The sequence below is a fragment of the Schistocerca gregaria genome, chromosome 11 (assembly GCF_023897955.1).
Source record: "Schistocerca gregaria isolate iqSchGreg1 chromosome 11, iqSchGreg1.2, whole genome shotgun sequence".
Classification (NCBI taxonomy): domain Eukaryota; kingdom Metazoa; phylum Arthropoda; class Insecta; order Orthoptera; family Acrididae; genus Schistocerca; species Schistocerca gregaria.
The window spans coordinates 98,794,550-98,814,887 of record NC_064930.1 but is presented as its reverse complement, the minus strand read 5'-3'; the positions used below and the strand labels follow the sequence as shown (position 1 = coordinate 98,814,887).

The window sequence follows — 20,338 nt, the reverse complement described above, 5'->3', positions numbered from 1 at the left end:
GAAAATGTAATCACATGTTAGTGCTATTATAATATATTTGTCCAATGAATACCCGTTTATCATCTGCATTTCTTCTTGGTGTAGCAATTTTAATGTGGTGTGAGCACAGTTCGCCGCATCCCTCGACATTCGTGTGTCTAAATAGGCCCATCATCACACATACGTCCGAAAATAGCTTGATATGGTGTGATGTGGTTGTTGTGTGTGACGGCACGTTTTATGGTGTAGCCGTGCTCCCGCTCGACCATTTCCATTTGCTCGCTGGTGCAAAAACACCACCTCCGCTTGTTCCCGACTTGAATACTGGACCACTCTGACGCTTACGCAGCCACCAATACACCAGGAACACGTGACAGTTCCCCACTGTCGCCTGATAAACAAACTAAGAGCCTACAGAATATCAGACCAGCTTTGTGGCTGGATGGAAGAGTTTTTAGCAGACAGGACACAGCATGTTGTTCTCAATGGAGAGACGTCTACAGACGTTAAAGTAACCGCTGGCGTTCCACAGGGGAGTGTTAAGGGACCATTGCTTTTCGCAATATACCAGGTGATCAAAAAGACAGTATAAATTTGAAAACTGAATAAATCACGGAATAATGTAGACAGAGAGGTACAAATTGACACACATGCTTGCAATGACATGGGGTTTTATTAGAACCAAAAAATTACAAAAGTTCAAAAAATGGGCGACAGATGGCACTTCATCTGATCATAATAGCAATAATTAGCATAACAAAGTAAGTCAAAGCAAAGATGATGTTCTTCACAGAAAATGCTCAATATGTCCACCATCATTCCTCAACAATAGATGTAGTCGAGGAATAATGTTGCGAACAGCACTGTAAAGCATGTCCGGAGTTATAGTGAGGCATTGGCGTCGGATGTTGTCTTTCAGTATCCCTAGGGATGTCGGTCGATCACGATAGACTTGCGACTTCAGGTAACCCCAAAGCCAATAATCGCACGGACTGAGGTCTGGGGACCTGGCAGGCCAAGCATGACGGAAGTGGCGGCTGAGCACACGATCATCACCAAACGAAGCGCGCAAGAGATCTTTCATGCGTCTAGCAATATGGCGTGGTTCTAATAAAACCCCATGTCATTCCAGCACGTGTGTCAATTTGTAACTCTCTATCAACATTATTCTGTGATTTATTCAGTTTTCAAATTTATACTGACTTTTTGATCACCCGGTATATAAATGACCTAGTAGATAGTGTCGGAAGTTCCATGCGGCTTTTCGCGGATGATGCTGTAGTATACAGAGAAGTTACAGCATTAGAAAATTGTAGTGAAATGCAGGAAGATCTGCAGCGGACAGGCACTTGGTGCAGGGAGTGGCAACTGACCCTGAACATAGACAAATGTAATGTATTGAGAATACATAGAACGAAGGATCCTTTATTGTATGATTAGATGATAGCGGAACAAACACCGGTAGCAGCTACTTCTGTAAAATATCTGGGATTATGCGTGCGGAACGATTTGAAGTGGAATGATCATATAAAATTAATTGTCGGTAAGGCGGGTACCAGGTTGAGATTCATAGGGAGAGTCCTTAGAAAATGTAGTCCATCAACAAAGGAGGTGGCTTGCAAAACACTCGTTCGACCTATACTTGAGTACCAGGTCGGGTTGACAGAGGAGATAGAGCAGATCCAAAGAAGAGCGGCGCGTTTCGTCACAGGCTTATTTGGTAAGTGTGATAGCGTTACGGAGACTCTGGAAGAGAGGCGCTCTGCATTGCGGTGTAGCTTGCTGCCCAGGTTTCGAGAGGGTGGGTTTCTGGATGAGGTATCGAATATATTGCTTCCCCCTACTTATACCTCCCGAGGACGTCACGGATGTAAAATTATAGAGATTCGAGCGCGCACGGAGGCTTTCCTGCAGTCGTTCTTCCCGCGAGCCATACGCGACTGGAACAGGAAAGGGAGGTAATGACAGTGGTACGTAAAGTGCCCTCCGCCACACACCGATGGGTGGCTTGCGGAATATAAATGTAGATGTAGATGTAGGCATGTCATCAGCAGAACAGTCATTAGTCAGCGCCATCTACCTTGGCAACGATATATTTCTGGACACATGTTCACAGGACCTTGTTTCCTCCATTTACAGTCAGGAATCTGTGGCTGCAGTTTGTTGGTTTTATTACTGTTCACCCTGTGTATCTACTTCTACACACACACTCTGCAAGCCACCACATGATGGATGGCGGAGGGTAGCCTGCACCACTGTTGGTAGTTTCCCATTTCACTCGCAAACAGAGCGAGGACAAAACGACTGTCTATATGCCTCCATACTATCGTGACTTCTTTTTTCTTGACTTCGCGGTCCTCACACAAGATACACTTTAGCGGCAGTAGAACCGGTCTGCAGTCAGCCGCAATAAGCCTGCTCTCTATATTGTTTTGAATACTGTTTCACGAAAAGGACACCTTCCCCCCTCCAGAAATTCCCATTTCGCTTCAAAGAGCCTTTGCATAATACTCGCATGTTGATCGAACCTACCAATAACAAATCTAGCAGCCTTCCTTTAATCCCAGCTAGTGTCGGTCGCAAACACTCGAGCAGTACTCAAGAATGGGTTGCACCAGTGTCCTTCACGTGGTCTCCTCTACAGTGTGAGCTGTACGTTCCTAAAAGTCTCTCAAAGGAAACGAAGTCGACCATTCGCCTTCTCTACTACCAATTTTAGCTGTTCGTCTCATTTCATACCACTTTGCGACGTTACTCACAAGCGACTATTAATGAAGTTGACTGGACTTGTGATTTCCTCTCAGATACGTCACAGTTTGTCGTGGTAAACGGTAAATCATCGAGTGGAACAGATGTGATACCTGGCGTTCAGCAAGGTAGTGTCATAGGCCCTCTGCTGTTTCTGATTTACATAAATGATCTAGGTGATAATCTTAGCAACCCCCTTAGATGGTTTGCAGATGACGCTGTAATTTACCGTCTAGTAAAATCATCAGACGGTCAATTCCAATTAGAAAATGATCTAGAGCGAATTTATGTATGGTGCGAAAAGTGGCAATTGGCAGTAAACAAAGGAAAGTGCGAGGTCATCCTGTAAAGACATTGCTTTCCCAGAAAGTCAATAATATTTTTTTTTCTTTTGTGCATTACCTTGTCATAGTACGTATGTATCATTTATTTCAACTATTCTTTATTTGTTAATACGTCACATTGTTTCTTCATTCATTTTGCTACTGTTTTATATTTTATATTATACGAATATGAATGTTCTGGTTATATATGCTTTGTAAATCTTTGGCTAGGCTCGGAGAAGTCTTGTGTCAGAGAGAGAGCGAACGACTATCGATAGAGAACGTGCGAGTTGTGGTATCGTGGTCGGTTCGCGGGTGAAAAACGTCGCAAATTTTGGCGTGAAAGACGGTGATACGCGGAGGAACAATTTATTACAGTGCGTCCGCTGTATTAATAGAAGATTGTGCATTATTAAGTGAACAGTAAAACCTGAAAAGTATATCGAGAGCTTGGGGTGACGATTTTACAAACTGTGTGAAATTGTGACAATTAGCCATGAATCAGTCACCATTGTCGTGTGGAGACACTAACTGTTAGAATTGCCGTGAAAGTGGATCGAACCAAAATGTTAAGAACAGTGCTGTGATTTGATCAAGAAACATTTATTATATCGTCCAAACTGTCTTAAAGACGACGACGTAAATTGAACTGATGTTTAACAGACTGTTATAGTGCAAAACACATGTGACTGTTTTCCTGTGGCAACACGATGAAAGAACTGTACGAAGTGTTGGCATTAACCGGATATATAACTTAAATGCTAAAGACGTTGCATAATTCCGACCTACCCGTTCCGTGTGATTAATAAACTTTTAATAATAGAACGTCGCGCGCCTAACGACATCGCACACACCGGAACTATTATTTTTGCGCCAGTGCTGCCAGATGATTCGACTACAACGGAGGCGTGGACCGCCGCCGTAACGGGAATATTAATGAAACAGGATGACCCATCATTATCTTCACGCCACGAACCAGGATTTACTTCACACATCGTCCGCGCGGACCACCGCTGACGTCATCGCACTGCCTGCAGCAACAGTTAAGACATTAAAAGAAAATTATTACGCTCTCTCTCATTTCAAAATTAAAGACAATTGCAGTTAAATTAACTATTTTAAAAATACTGTCACAACATCTCAATTTTGCTTAGTTCCAATAAATATTCTGTCCATTATTTCGTCTTGTTGACAGTGTTGAAAACCCGCCAAAGTTCAATTAATAATTTTCTTTCAAAATTCTTCTCAGACATTTTGCTCTTCATTATATTTTTATTTTAATGTTTGTTTGTGACTTCTGTTGGAGGGAGCACATATTTTATTTTTGTGTAGTAAAATTAGCTACCATAAAATTACGTATATTACCAGCTGATGCTGTCCGCCATTACTGCTTGACAACTGTAACTATTTTCTCATTGGCTGTCAGCTTCAAAACAAACTTACGTATTTCGTGGGCATCTAGCAGATGCGCGATGTCTATGTAGGCTTGGTTCAAATGGCTCTGAACACTATGGGACTTAACGTTGAGGTCATCAGACCCATAGAACTTAGAACTACTTAAACCTAACCAACCTAAGGACATGACACACATCCATGGCCAAGGCAGGATTCGAACCTGCGACAGTAGCAGTCGCGCGGTTCTGGACTGTAGCGCCTAGAACCGCTAGACCACCGCGGCCGGCTCTATGTAGGCCCCTACAATGATTTGTTTTTACTTTTGCAGGTTTACTGGAATTTTATTGACTTTAATTGTTCATTTGGCACCCCATTAAAGTTATTTATCGCTTCCATATAATAGTTGTACTGAATTACCTTTTTTTTTTTTCGTCCTCGACTAACAGGGGTAATCAGATTCCCTGTATAGGTCATGTTTTTTATTTAAAGATTTTTTTTTAGAAGTAGAGAACCAGTTTCTTTACAATCCACATGGGTACTAAAAGAAATCCGATAAATTTTGGGTATACGATAAAGCGCACAAAGCTAAGGGCTGTCAGTTCGTCTAAATACCTAGGAATTACAGTTAGGAACAACTTAAATTGGAAAGACCACAAAGGTAATGTTGTGAGGAAGACGAAAGAAAGACTGCGCTTTTGTTGGCGGAACACTTAGAAGATGCGACAAACCCACTAAACAGAGGGCCTACATTACACTTGTGCGTCCTCTGTTGCAATATTTCTGCGCGGTGTGGGATCCATACCAGGCAGGATTGACGGATGACATCGAAAAAGTGCAAAGAAGGGCAGCTAGTTTCGTGTTATCGCGCAATAGGGGTGAGTGTGTCACTGATATGATACGCGAGTTGGGGTGGCAGCCACTGAAACAAAGTCGGTTTTCTTAACGGCGATATCTATTTACGAAATTTCAATCACCAACTTTCTCTTCCGAATGCGAAAATATTATGTTGACACCCACCTGCGTAAGGAGAAATGATCATCATGATAAAATAAGAGAAATGAGAGCTCGAACGGATTTAGGCGTTCCTTTTTCCCACGAGCCAGTAGAGAGTGGAATGGTAGAGAAGTATTATGAAAATGGTTCGATGAACCCTCTGCCAGGCTCTGAAGTGTGAATTGCAGAGTACCTATGTAGATGTAGAATAGACCACTAGACGTAATAGACATAAATGTGTCAAGCAGCACAGCAATAATACTTTTCTGGAGACTAGAAATCTACTCTGTAGGAATCAGCATGGGTTTCGAAAAAGACAGTCGTGTGAAACCCAGCTCGCGCTATTCGTCCACGAAACTCAGAGGGCCATAGACACCGGTTCACAGGTAGATGCCGTGTTTCTTGACTTCCGCAAGGCGTTCGATACAGTCGTTTTATGAACAAAGTAAGAGCATATGGACTGTCAGACCAATTGAGTGATTGGATTGAAGAGTTCCTAGATAACAGAATGCAGTATGTCATTCTCAATGGAGAGAAGTCTTCCGAAGTATGAGTGATTTCAGGTGTGCCGCAGGGGAGTGTCATAGGACCGTTGCTATTCACAATATACATAAATGACCTGGTGGATGACATCGGAAGTTCACTGCGGCTTTTTGCAGATGATGTTGTAGTGTATCGAGAGGTTGTAACAATGGAAATTTGTACTGAAATGCAGGAGGATCTGCAGCGAATTGACGCATGGTGCAGGGAATGGCAATTGAATCTCAATGTAGACAAGTGTAATGTGGTGCGAATACATAGAAAGATAGATTCCTTATCATTTAGCTACAAAATAGCAGGTCAGCAACTGGAAGCAGTTACTTCCATAAATTATCTGGGAGTACGCGCATTAGGAGTGATTTAAAATGGAATGATCATATAAAGTTGATCGTCGGTAAAGCAGATGCCAGACTGAAAAAAATGGTTCAAATGGCTCTGAGCACTATGGGACTCAACATCTTAGGTCATAAGTCCCCTAGAACTTAGAACTACTTAAATCTAACTAACCTAACGACATCACACACACCCATGCCCGAGGCAGGATTCGAACCGGCGACCGTAGCAGCCCCGCGGTTCCAGTCTGCAGCGCCAGAACCGCGGCCGGCCTGCCAGACTGAGATTAGTTGGAATAATCCTAAGGAAATGCAATCCGAAAACAAAGGAAGTAGGTTACAGTACGCTTGTTCGCCCACTGCTTGAATACTGCTCACCAGTGTGGGATCCGTACCAGATAGGGTTGATAGAAGAGAGAGAGAAGATCCAACGGAGAGCAGCGCGCTTCGTTACAGGATCATTTAGTAATCGATAAGCGTTACGGAGATGACAGATAAACTCCAGTGGAAGACTCTGCAGGAGAGACGCTCAGTAGCTCGGTACGGGCTTTTGTTAAAGTTTCGAGAACATACCCTCACCGAAGAGTCAAGCAGTATATTGCTCCCTCCTACGAACATCTCGCCAAGAGACCATGAGGATATAATCAGAGAGATTAGAGCCCACACAGAAGCATACCGACAATCCTTCTTTCCACGAACAGTAGGAGACTGGAATAGAAGGGAGAACCGATAGAGGTACTCAGGGTACCCGCCGCCACACACCGTCAGGTGGCTTGCCGAGTATGGATGTAGATGTAGATGTATTCGAACATTACAGGATTGTTTTTCCTATTCATCTCCAATAACTACTTTTTTCTACAGCTAGAGCCAGCTACCATTCACTTCACCATACAGAAATTTTGTCTAAGATGTACTCTATCACCTACAGTCAGTCAACGACGACACTTTCCCGTAAACTATATCATCTGCAAACAGCCGCATATTGCTCCTCACTATATCCGTCAGATTGTTTCTGTAAATATAGAACAAAAGTACCGTTATCACACTATTCTGTGAATCTCCTGGCGCAGTCCAGGACAGAGCACTCGGTTCTATTGCCTAAAAGAAGTCTTCGATCCACTCACACTTCTGACAACCTACTCCATATGTTTGTGCTTTCGTTAACACTCTGCAGTGCGTCGCGACATCCTCTTACATATGCTGGCAGATCTTCGTCTTTCTGGCACAATATTTCGTCACTACAGCTCACTGCCATTGTTAGACTCTCCTTGGCAGGCAGAAGCAAGATGGAGCTGTTCCTCCAGTATTCAGTTACGTCTGACACGAAATCAGTCCCCCTCTGTTGAGCGGTACGTCCTTATTTTACAGTCAAGGCTTCAGTTGCTGTCTCAAAGTGTGGCGAGTGTCTTTCGTAGTTGTCAATGCTATTGGAATATTATGTGAATGGAGGAGAGTGTATAGTTTCTAAGCTTCCATTGTAGTTCCCAAATCGGATTAGCTTGAAAAGTTGAGAACACATCGTCAACTGAAAAACCATCTCATATACATGGTTTAGAATCAAGAATTCAGACAGTAACGCGATCTTTAGAGAATATTTAGAGAATATGAACCACAGCAGTATAGACCGACTTCGTCCAACGTGTTTATAAAGGGCGTCGTAAATAATTATTGATTTGTGTCAACCTGAGTAGCCCGGCCGCTGTGGCCGAGTGGTTCTAGGCGCTTCAGTCGGGAACCGCGTTGCTGTTAAAGGTCGCAGGTTCGAGTCCTCCCTCGGGCATGGATGTGTGTGATGTCCTTAGGTTCGTTAGGTTTAAGTAGTCCTAAGTCTAGGGGACTCATGACCTAAGATGTTAAGTCCCATAGTGCGTAAAGCCATTTGAACCATTTTTGAACCTGAGTAGTAGTAACACATTTGAATATTCAGGGGATGGAAAAAAAATGAAACATCAAAAATACCACACATTACCATGGGTCACGCAATGAGCAAAATCGTTGGTATTCAAAACAGCATCCAGTAGTTGCACAATGGATAAATATAGATCCTGCATGTTTTTCATGGGGATCTTAAATCACTCTTCGTGCAAAATAGCCTCAAGTTCAGGTAACGATAACAGAGCTGGATAGCGACTTCTCTCCGAACTAGACCACAAGTGCTCAATAACAGTGATATCTGGTTGAGTGTGGTGGCCGCAGGAACTGCCACAGTCCTTTCTTGTGCTCACAGAACCAGCCCTGGGCGATGCGAGCTGCGTGAACAGGTGTCTTGCCGTCTCTTAACACAGCATCACCACTGGCAAACAAACAGCATACAAAGACATGCACCTCACCAGCCAAAATGGCCACCTACACTATGTGATCAAACCGATCTGGACACCTGACTGAAAATGACTTACAAGTTCGTGGCGCCCTCCATCGGTAATGCTGGAATTCAGTATGGTGTTGGCCCACCCTTAGCCTTGATGACGGCTTCCACTCTCGCAGGCATTCGTTCAGTCAGGTGCTGGAAGGTTTCTTGGGGAATGGCAGCCCATTCCTCACGGAGTGCCGCACTCATGAGAGGTATCGATGTCGATCGCTGAGGCCTTGCATGGCGTTCCAAAACATCCCAAAGGTTTTCTATAGGATTCAGCTCATGACCCTGTGCAGGCCAGTCCATTGCAGGGATGTTATTGTCGTGTAACCACTCCGCCACAGGCCGTGCACTATGAACAGGTGCTCGATTGTGTTGAAAGATGCAATCGCCATCCTCGAATTGCTCTTCAACAGTGGGAAGCAAGAAGGTGCTTAAAACATCAACATAGGCCTGTGCTGCGATAGTGCCACGAAAAACAACACGGCGTGCAAGCCTCCTCCATGAAGAACAGGACCTCGCCACAACACCGCCGTCTCCGAATTTTATTGTTGGTACTACACACGCTGCCAGATAACACTCACTGGTATTCGCCATACACACACCCTGCCATGGGATCGCCACATTGTGTACCGTGAGACGTCACTCCACACAACCTTTTCCCCTTGTTCAATCGTCCAATGTTTACGCTCCTTACACCAAGAGAGGCGTCGTTTGGCATTTACCGCCATGATGTGTGGCTTATGAGCAGCTGCTCAACCATGAAATACAAGTTTTCTCACCTCCCACCTAACTGTCATAGTACTTGCAGTGGATCCTGATGCAGTTGGGAATTCCTGTGTGATGGTCTGGATAGATGTCTGCCTATTACACATTATGACCCTCTTCAACTGTCAGCGGTCTGTCAGTCAACAGATGAGGTCAGCCTGTACGCTTTTGTGCTGTACATGTCCCTTGACGTTTCCACTTCACTATCACACCGGAAACAGTGGACCTCGGGATGTTTAGGAGAGTGGAAGTCTCACATACAGTCGTATGACACAAGTGACACCAAATCACCTGACCACGTTGGAAGTCCGTGAGTTCTGCAGAGCACCCCATTATGGTCTCTCACGATGTCTAATGACAACTGAGGTCGCTGATATGGCGTGCCTGGCAGTAGGTGGCAACACAATGCACCCATTATGTAAAATGTATGGTTTTTGGGGGGTGGGGGCGTGTCCGGATAGTTTTGATCACATAGTTTAATCACCGAATCCTCGGCAATCTTCCCTCTTGGGGCATGCTGAATAATGCTTTTCGTGCTGCCACAGGACGTCGTGTTACGACTTAAACTGTGCGCAATAGGCTGCATGATGTGCAATTCCACTCCTGACGTTCATGGTGAGGTCCATCTTTGTAACCACGACACCATACAATGCGATACATATGGGCCGAATGGATCGTTCAGGATTAGTATCATGTTCTCTTCCCCAATGAGTGTCGCATATGTCTTTAACCAGACAATCGTCAGAGACCTGTTTGGAGGCAACCCAGTCAGGCTGAACGCCTTAGACACACTGTCCAGCGAATGCAGCAAGGTGGAGGTTCCCTGCTGTTTTGGGGTGGCATTATGTGGGGCCAACGTACGCCGCTGGTGGTCATGGAAGACGCCGTAATGGCTGTACGATACATGAATGCCATCCTCCGATCAACGGTGCAACCATATCGTCAGCATAATGGGGAGGCATTCTTCTTCATGGACGACAATTCGCGCCCCCATCGTGCACGTCTTGTGAATGACTTTCTTGAGGATAACGACATCGCTCGACTAGAGTGACCAGCATGTTCTCCGGACATGAACCCTACCGAACACGACTGGGATAGATTGAAAAGATCTCTTTATGAACGACATGACCCACCAACGACTCTGAGGGATCCGGGCCAAATCGCCATTGAGGAGTGGGACAATCTGGACCAACAGTGCCTTGATGAACTTGTGGATAGTATGGCACGACGAATACAGGCATGCATCAAGGCTAGAAAACGTGCTACTGGGTATTAGAGATACCAGTGTGTACAGCAATCTGGACCACCACTTCTGGTCTCGCTGTATGATGGTACAAGATGCAATGGGTGATTTTTCATGAGCAATAAAAAGGGCGGAAATGATGTTTATGGTGATCTATATTCCAATTTTCTGTACAGCTTCTGGAACTCTCGGTACTGAGGTGATGCAAAACTTTTTGTGATGTGTGTATATCACTGATGAATGATTTAGGAATTGCAGTTAGACCGGAAATTACCCGCTTCTGTGGCTCCCTCGTTTTGTTTCGGCATTGGCAGGATTCGCGAGAGCGACATTCAGCTCTGCAGTGACTTTTGTAACTTTTGTCCCCTTACTTTTCGTCAATAGCCGGCTGGCACGATCACTCCACAAAGAATTCCGTCCAAATTGTGTCTGAGCGGATGATGTTTTCTCGCTTTGCTTGTACGCACTACAGATTTAAGATGTGGTGTCTATCAAAACACCACATACTCCGGTCACCTTGGTTATCCAAGCAGCCAGCATACGAGCACCGAACATTTGCCGTGTTAGAATTCACTTAGCTCCTACACAGGGCACTCACGACTACACAGAACGCTGTTCTGACACTTGCAACGTACTGAGGGCACTGCACAGGTGCCGTTCGCGCTGACATGCAACATGGAGCTTGGCTGCCTCTTGCATTTACGTTCAAGCATGCATTTCTTGCAGTCGGCCTTCAAAGCTGTGTGCTCAGTACACATGGCTGTATACTGAATCACCCTCCTCTAACATTCCCTTTATTTCATACAGATGACCGATATCATGTATGCTATTGATTCTTGCAAAGATTAACATTATCTCAGGTGTTTCATTAAAATAATTCATATGATTTTGTATACCATTATATTTCAGGCTAAAATGTAGAAAAAAAGAAATAAAATTTTTTGTGTAATACTTAAAATTCATAATATTAATTGCACAATCTAATGTTAATTATTAAATTTATTTCTAGATTGATTTATAAAATAATGATATATTTTAACGGAGATTCGTCTTTGATAAAGAAAGTTTGTAACTCCCTTGCTGTGTAAACTCTTTGGAATAATGCGAGTACTGCAGAAAGTAAATAGTGGTGGTAATGCCTCTGAGGGTAGTAGACGTTTTGTAAGTTTAACACCAACAATGTAATTATTGTTGTTTTTTAATGTGGAAAATGTCAAAATGGTGTGACTTTGAAAGATGTGACAAAGAATAAAATTCAAGAGTAATACAGGAAAATATTCATCAGTTATTCAGTCATCAAGAACCTACTAAATCGAAATATCAGCTGCAAGAATGTACCCCTAGAAGTAAAAAGTTACTCTTTTGTATATCTTACGCCTCTCGAAGCTTTCAAAATTTATGAAAAGAAGGAGAATTTTAATAGTGATGTGTGGGAGGATAAGGTTACAACTTCCTCGTCACTTTGCAGGATAAGTTCCCTACGAGAAATCACTCCCTGGACCATATTCAGAGACTGGTGAGGAGTAATAGACACTGGGACGTTCCCAAGGCGATCACAGGCACTAAGAGCTGTGGACTGGGTGACAGAAGCAGCTTTGATCAACAGGTAGCCCAACCGCATCTTACTAAGAGACTCCACTTTACCAAACTCGTCTTTGATATTTTCCACACACAAAAAAACAATGGTTTTTTGCCGGTGAATGTGCCCCATCCATTCTACTACAGACAATGTAACAGGGAAAGCGTTTCATCGCAATACAGCAAGTCTGGCCCTCCTCCCATGGTGTAGCCAGGGAAGGGAGGGTTGCCGGGTCATATGAAAGCAGCATTCAATTATCCTTCACCATTCGAAGAGACGGCCAGGTTTTTGCAGCTCGATACGCTTCATGCGCCAACCATACATCCTGATACCACCCACTCCGACCAGCGCCTCTCACCACACACTGATTGAATTACTTTTCTTCGACATTTGCATTATATAAATTACACTGTCATCAACTAGGCAGAAACGAATTATATAGAACCATTTAAACAATTGTTAAGTATTCAATTTGCTATAACCTTAGACGTCTGGTCCTGGCGGAGATTCGAGTCCTCCCTCGGGCATGGGTGTGTGTGTTTGTCCTTAGTATAATTTAGGTTAAAGTAGTGTGTAAGCTTAGGGTCTGATGACCTTAGCAGTTAAGTCCCATAAGATTTCACACACATTTGTTCTTTTTTTTAACCTTAGAGAAATTCTTATACAGGGTAGTCCAAGGAGAGTGACCGGGCCAAATATCTCACGAAATAAGCCTCAAACAAAAAACTACAAAGAAAGAAACTCGTGTAGCTTGAAGGAGAAAACCAGATGGCGCTATGGTTGGCCCGCTAGATGGCACAGCCATAGGTCAAACGGATCTCAACTGGTTTTTTTCCAAATAGGAATCCCCATTTTTATTACATATTTGTGTAGTACGTAAAGAAATATAATCCGCGCATCAGTAGCAGACAAATTGTGTGAGAATTGGGAAACTCAAAAACGTCGGTGTTGAGAATGCTACACCAACATCGATTGCACCCGTACAATATTTCTATGCACCAGGAATTGCATGGCGACGACTTTGAACGTCGTGTACAGTTCTGCCACTGCGTAGAAGAGAAATTACGGAACGATGACAGATTTTTTTACACGGGTTCTATTTAGCAACGAAGCGTCATCAGCAACAACGTAAACCGGGATAATATGCAATATTGGGCAACGGAAAATCCACGATGTCTGCGCCAAATGGAACATCAGCGACGTTGGCGGTTTAATGTATGGTGCGGCATTATGGGAGGAAGGATAATTGACCACCATTTTATCGATGGCACAATGCATGCTGATTTCCTACGTAATGTTCTACCGATGTTACTACAAGATGTTTCACTGCATGACAGAATGGCGATGTACTTCCAACATGATGGATGTCCAGCACATAGCTCGCGTGCGGTTTAAGTGGTATTTAATAGCATGTTTCACGACAGGTGGATTGGTCGTCGAAGCACCATACCGTGGCAGGCACGTTCACCGGATCTGACGTCCCCGGATTTCTTTCTGTGGGGAAAGTTGAAGGATATTTGCTGTCTTGATCCACCGACAACGCATGACAACATGCGTCAGCGCATTGTGAATGCATGTGCGAGCATTGCGGAAGGCGAACTACTCGCTGTTGAGAGTAATGTCGTTACACGTATTGCCAAATGCATTGAGGTTGACGGACATCATTTTGAACATCTATTGCATTAATGTGGTATTTACAGGTAATCACGCTGTAACAGCGTGCGTTCTCAGAAATGATAAGTTCACAAAGGTACAGGTATCACATTGGAACAACCGAAATAAAATGTTCAAACATACCTACGTTCTGTATTTTAATTTAAGAAACCTGAAACTTCCTGGCAGATTAAAACTGTGTGCCGGACCGAGACTCGAACTCGGGACCTTTGCCTTTCACGGGCAAGTGCTCTACCAACTGAGCTACCCAAGCACTACTCACGCCCCGTCCTCACAGCTTTACTTCAGCCAGTATCTCGTCTCCTACCTTAAGCTGTGAGGACGGGGCGTGAATCGTGCTTGGGTAGCTCAGTTGGTAGAGCACTTGCCCGCGAAAGGCAAAGGTCCCGAGTCCGAGTCTCGGTCCGGCACAGTTTAAATCTTCCAGGAAGTTTCATATCAGCGCACACTCCGCTGCAGAGTGAAAATCTCATTCTTAAAAAACCTATCTGTTGCCAACTATTCGTCTAAAATTGTGAGCCATGTGTTTGTGACTATTACAGCGTCACCTATCACAAAGCGAAAAAAGTGATCCAACTAAAAGATTCATATTTCTTCACGTACTACACGAATATGTAATAAAATGGGGGTTCCTTTTTAAAAATACGCAGATGACATCCGTTTGACCTATGGCTGTCCCATTTAGCGGTCCAACCTTAGCGTCATCTGGTTTGCCCCTTCAAGCTACACGAGTTTCGTTCTTTGTAGTTTTTTTCGCTTGACGCTTATTTCGTGAGATATTTGGCCCGGTCACGATCAATAGACCACCCTTTATATGATGTTCTTCATATTGTTTAAAAAAGCATTAACAAAATGGCACTGAGCACTATGCGACTTAACGTCTGAGATCATGAGTCGCCTAGAACTTAGAACTAATTAAACCTAACTAACGTAAGGACATCACACAGATCCGTGCCCGAGGCAGGATTCGAACCTGCGACCGGAGCGGTCGATCGGCTGCAGACTGTAGCGCCTAGAACCGCACGGCCACTCCGGCCGGCAAGCATTAACAACTGTATAGCAATAAAAGTGTAATAATTTTGAAGTCTTTGCTGTTAGATTTAGAAGCATCCCACCCATCTTACATTTCGAGGTGATGGCCTACTGTGTACTGTTAATCAAATAAACAAATAATAAATGCCCCCACAGGCACCACCCAGCCACAGCAAGGGTGGTCTGGCACGGCGGCCGTTGCTGGGAATTCCGATGCTCGAAGAAGACAAGCAACCACTTGTTGGCATACATGGGGAGGGAACAACTCATGTATTAGTAGGGTGATCCGTATGTTGTCAGCCGGCCTGTGTGGCCGAGCGGTTCTAGGCGCTTCAGTCTGGAACCGCGTGACCGCTACGGTCGCAGTTTCGAATCCTGCCTCGGGCATGGATGTGTGTGATGTCCTTAGGTTAGTTAGGTTTCCGTAGTTCTACGTTCTAGGGGACTGATTACATCAGATAAATGACTCATAGTGCTCAGAGCCATTTGAACCTACGTTAGGGGGCTCAGCCATATGGGTATATAACAGCCCCACCACATGGACTGGCTAGACATGCTATAGTTCAATTCTTTTATCTTGACGGCTCGCGCATGGCCGCCCAGACGCGGGAGATTGCTCCGTTGCCAGTTGCACACGACGCACGCGCCAATAGAATTAGCGTCATAGTATAGCATAGTTCGCAAGCTTACGTTTATGGAGGAGGGCGCAGTTCATGAAGTAAAGCCACCACGGCCGCATTAACCCTTTCAGTGCTACAGAGACGTGCTCCCTGCATTCTGCGACGTGCGCGATTTTGTCGTCATTTCACTGCTCGCCTGTGAAGACACATGGTGTTCCGACCGCTTTGACACACTTATCATTCGATTCCACAAAATCTATTTGGCCCAAAAATTTGATTTTCACACATCTTCTTGACTGATACCTTTTACCTGAAATCTACATATCTTGTCCACATTCCATCCTCAACATTGTGGCAACTAAAATCGACCATACGGAAAGTATACGCTATGGACCTTTACCTCTGCAAACTCTTCAAAATTTCGTGCAATGGTTTACTACATCTAATGCTGCACAATAACTGGGTTGAACATCGAAACAAAATTAAGCCATTTAAGGGGGAAAGGTATCAGTCAGTAAGATGTGTAAAAATCTAATTCTTGGGTCAAATAGTTTTTGTGAAATCGAATGATAAAGTGTGTCAAAGCAGTCGGAACACCATGTGTCTGCACAGGCGAGCAGTGCAGTGATGACAAAATCGTGAACAGTGCGGAATGTGGGCAGCCCGTGTCTGCAGCAGCGAAAGGGTTAATGAAGAGATGAAGCACTAGAAATTTCAAAAAATTGCACTCAAACGAATATAATTCGTGAAGAAAGGCACTTCGAAATTGTTTTTAAATAATCAAAATATTAAGCACCGCACAAGGTTTGAAGTCACAACCTTTCGCGTAGACACCCAACACCTTAACCGTTATGCTATCGCACTACGTGTGACTACACCATGCAATGAGCCTCTAATATGTTATGCAAAATACTAACAAATGACTATGAATTACTCACGCTTCGTCGAAGTACAATAGGAAATAAACAATTACCGCCGTTCTTTATTCCGAAAAGGGGTTCGTGAGATTGATACAAACACCTTTCCTTGCTGTCGCCTGAATTAGGAATCTTATCGCTTGTTTGGTTTAATTAATTAATAGAATATGTAGCAATTGGTATAAAGAATGCTTTTTCCAAACTTTCTATAAACGAAAGTCTGCCATCAAGACATTGCTTTTGTTCTATTACCTTATTTATGACTGAACGTTTCTAAAACTGAAGACACTCGTCCATGCTCTGCACTGCAGTCGAGATCTGGCAACGCCGTTCTCTGTTCATTGGCTGACTGTGTTTTGTGACGTCCGATGCGCAGAACGAACCTAAACTCGGCCGCCGTCGTAAATGACGCGCACTTAGTGCCCTGGCACGGTGGAAGGGGTCTACAGTGGGGAAGGGAGAGGGGAACGAAGAGGAGTCAACACCATAGATGCTAGGGAGGAAGTTCTTCCTCACATGGCTCATACTAAAAACAGGAAATGTTGAAGTGGAGATCAAAGCTCATGCGGGCACCTAAACACAAAAAACGATAAAAGATCATGCAGAAGGAACAAAATTGCGAGCAACACAGGAAACCAGGTGGACAGCCAGGACGAGAGCGGGAAGGAGAGGGCAATGGGGAAAGAGCGAGGATAGGGTTGGAGGGCAGGCTGAAGGAAATGCAGCCAGCAAGGGAAGACTTGGCTGCAATAGCTCGGGGTCCCATGTGCACCTTGCACGAACTCGTGAAAGAACTGCGTTCATGTTTGACAAGAGAGCAGATTAGGTGGCAGGATGATTCTGGAAGCCGGCCAGAGTGGCCGAGCGGTTCTAGGCGCTACAGTCAGGAATCGCGCGACCGCTACGGTCGCAGGTTCCAATCCTGCCTCGGGCATCGATGTGTGTGATGTCCTTAGGTTAGTTGGGTTTAACTAGTTCTAAGTTCTAGGGGATTGATGACTTTAGAAGTTAAGTCCCATAGTGCGTAGAGCCATTTGAACCATTTTTTTTTACTTGTGATAGAAGAACCACAACAACGTCAACATTTTACAAGAATGACTGATGCAGATAGAAGAAATACTCTTTACTAAAATGGTTCAAATGGCTCTAAGCACTATGGGACTTAACAGCTGAGGTCATCAGTCCCCTAGAACCTACAACTACTTAAACCTAACTAACCCAAGGACATCACACACATCCATGCCCGAGGCACAAATCGAACCTACGACCGTAGCAGCCACGTGGTTCTGGACTCAAGCGTCTAGCACCGCTCGACCACAACGGCCGACTACTCTCTACAACTGGACTCAAAATTACCAATGTAGATACTATTATGCGTAAAGCCATTAGTGTTAAAGACAGACTGCTTGCAGAACATATTTCTAGCATCAGCTATATTTATTCTCTTTAATACTTGGCAAAGTAACAATTGCGATGAAATAACATCACACCAATTTCATCTTCATAGACAGATGTTCAAAACCCAAGGAAGGCAGATAGCTGATAAATAAAATGTTTTTGGATATAGATTTATTTGAACTTATTACTTGTATTAACCTGAGGAATCACTAGCAAATTCCTGAAGATCTGTTTTTGAACAACCAATATAATACCATCGATAAATACCATGTCGTATAAAATTATAGATAAAGCTGTCTTACTTAAAGGTAAGTGGCAATTTTCTGAGTTCCCAAAATGATTCACTTTCGTTTCTCTATTAATTATTCTATGTTACAAAAATACTTTGCCCGATTCCTCGAATTGTGTATATTCTGGTAAATTTATTCTGCAGAGGTGTTAAAAACTGTAGCCATTTCAGTCAATAAACTTCGTTTCTCATCTCACTTGCTTTTGTCCAACACTGGTAAATTTCGTAACTCTGGCCTCTTCATGTACAGGCTAATTAGATTCACAATTTCGTCTCGAGACCACTTCCTGGTAACTTTCTTCACAACTTTTTTTTATTTTTTTTTTAATTTTTGCCAACACACGGCTGACATTTACTGACAGACAGTACGTGCCTATCACATCAGTAGTCCAACTATCCCTACAATGCCGGTACTCCTTTATACAGAGGCGCTCTGCAGTGTCAGGATGGAGCAGTGGGTAGTGTGACGTCCCCTCTCCCCTCTTTGTTGTCGCTGTTGATGTTGAGCCGCTGCTGCTACAGCTCGGTCGGTGGAATGGAGACGCGACGCGCAGCGATGGTTGCCCCGTCGGATAACGTGGAACACCACCTGAAAATCTGTAAAGAAAACTGTTCTTCGCGTAATGTACGAAAGTCCGTCTGCGAGCCCGCACAGTCTTTTCAGCGATGCGAACTGCTGATTTTAATGGTCTGTTATGGTTCTATGATGATTTGCTATGCCCGGTAGGTTAGTTATTGCAGTGTTGAGTGAACCATTCATCATCGGCGTCGTTTCACACCACTGAAGCGAGGACAAATTCATTTGCGGTTCAGTATCAGTAGTTGTTGCTACGTTGCTAGGCAGAATTGTTCACTACAGCACGACGCAACTCCAGAGATAATCTGTAATGCTGTCTCGCTTTCGTGCGTCGTGGTATTGTTCTTGTTGTTGTGGTCTTCAGTCCTGAGACTGGTTTGATGCAGCTTTCCATGCTACTCTATCCTGTGCAAGCTTCTTCATCTCCCAATACTGCAACCTACATCCTTCTGAATCTGCTTAGTGTATTCATCTCTTGGTCTCCCTCTGCGATTTTTACCCTCCACGCTGCCCTCCAATACTAAATTGGTGATCCCCCGATGCCTCAAAACATGTCCTACCAACCGATCCCTTCTTCTGGTCAAGTTGTGCCACAAACTTCTCTTCTTCCCAATCCTATTCAGTACTTCCTCATTACTTATGTGATCTACCCATCTAATCTTAAGCATTCTTCTGTAGCACCACATTTCAAAAGCTTCTGTTCTCTTCTTGTCCAAACTATTTATCGTCCATGTTTCAGTTCCCTACATGGCTACACTCCATACAAATACTTTCAGAAACGACTTTCTGACACTTAAATCTCTACTCGATGTTAACAAATTTCTCTTCTTCAGAAATGCTTTCCTTGCCATTGCCAGTCTACATTTTATATCCTCTCTACTTCTACCATCATCAGTTATTCTGCACCCTAAATAGCATAACTCCTTTGCTCCTTTAAGTGTCTTATTTCCTAATCTAATTCCCTCAGCATCACCCGACTTAATTCGACTACAATCCATTATCCTCGTTTTGCTTTTGTTGATGTTCATCTTATATCCTCCTTTTAAGACACTGTCCATTCCGTTCAGCTGCTCTTCCAAGTCCTTTGCTGTCTCTGACAGAAATACAATGTCATCGGCGAACCTCAAAATTTTTATTTCTTCTCCGTGAATTTTAATACCTACTCCAAATTTTTCTTTTGTTTCCTTTACTGCTTGCTCAATATACAGATTGAATGACATCGGGGAGAGGCTACAACCCTGTCTCACTCCCTTCCCAACCACTGCTTCCCTTTCACGCCCCTCGACTCTTATAACTGCCATCTGGTTTCTGTACAAGTCGTGGTATTATTTCGGCAAAACACTCCTTTCAATGCTCAATGTTCATCAAGTGACTCTTTCAATTAAAATGTTCACAGTTAATTAATTTTGATCACCAAATATCACACAGTTCAATTAATGACGGTGTCAACACGTGAGATTTCCATTGCTGACGAACAATTTTATTGTTGCTTCTTAGCAGTTAGTTTATAATCATCACACCACACGCACACCGATGGCTCAGATCAATTACGATTCTTTTCAGTTCGGTGATCGTGGC

The 20,338-nt window shown here is 43.8% G+C and overlaps 1 protein-coding gene and 1 non-coding gene across 2 annotated transcripts in view; both read right to left on the bottom strand.

The window, feature by feature from the left end:
• The window catches only part of LOC126295388 (zinc finger protein 658B-like), a 245,525-nt gene that overhangs the window by 51,931 nt on the left and 173,256 nt on the right, over positions 1-20,338 (bottom strand). The window lies entirely within an intron of this gene.
• On the bottom strand, positions 14,107-14,181 carry Trnas-uga (transfer RNA serine (anticodon UGA)). The gene has a single exon. It is a non-coding gene; the product is annotated as a tRNA-Ser (tRNA).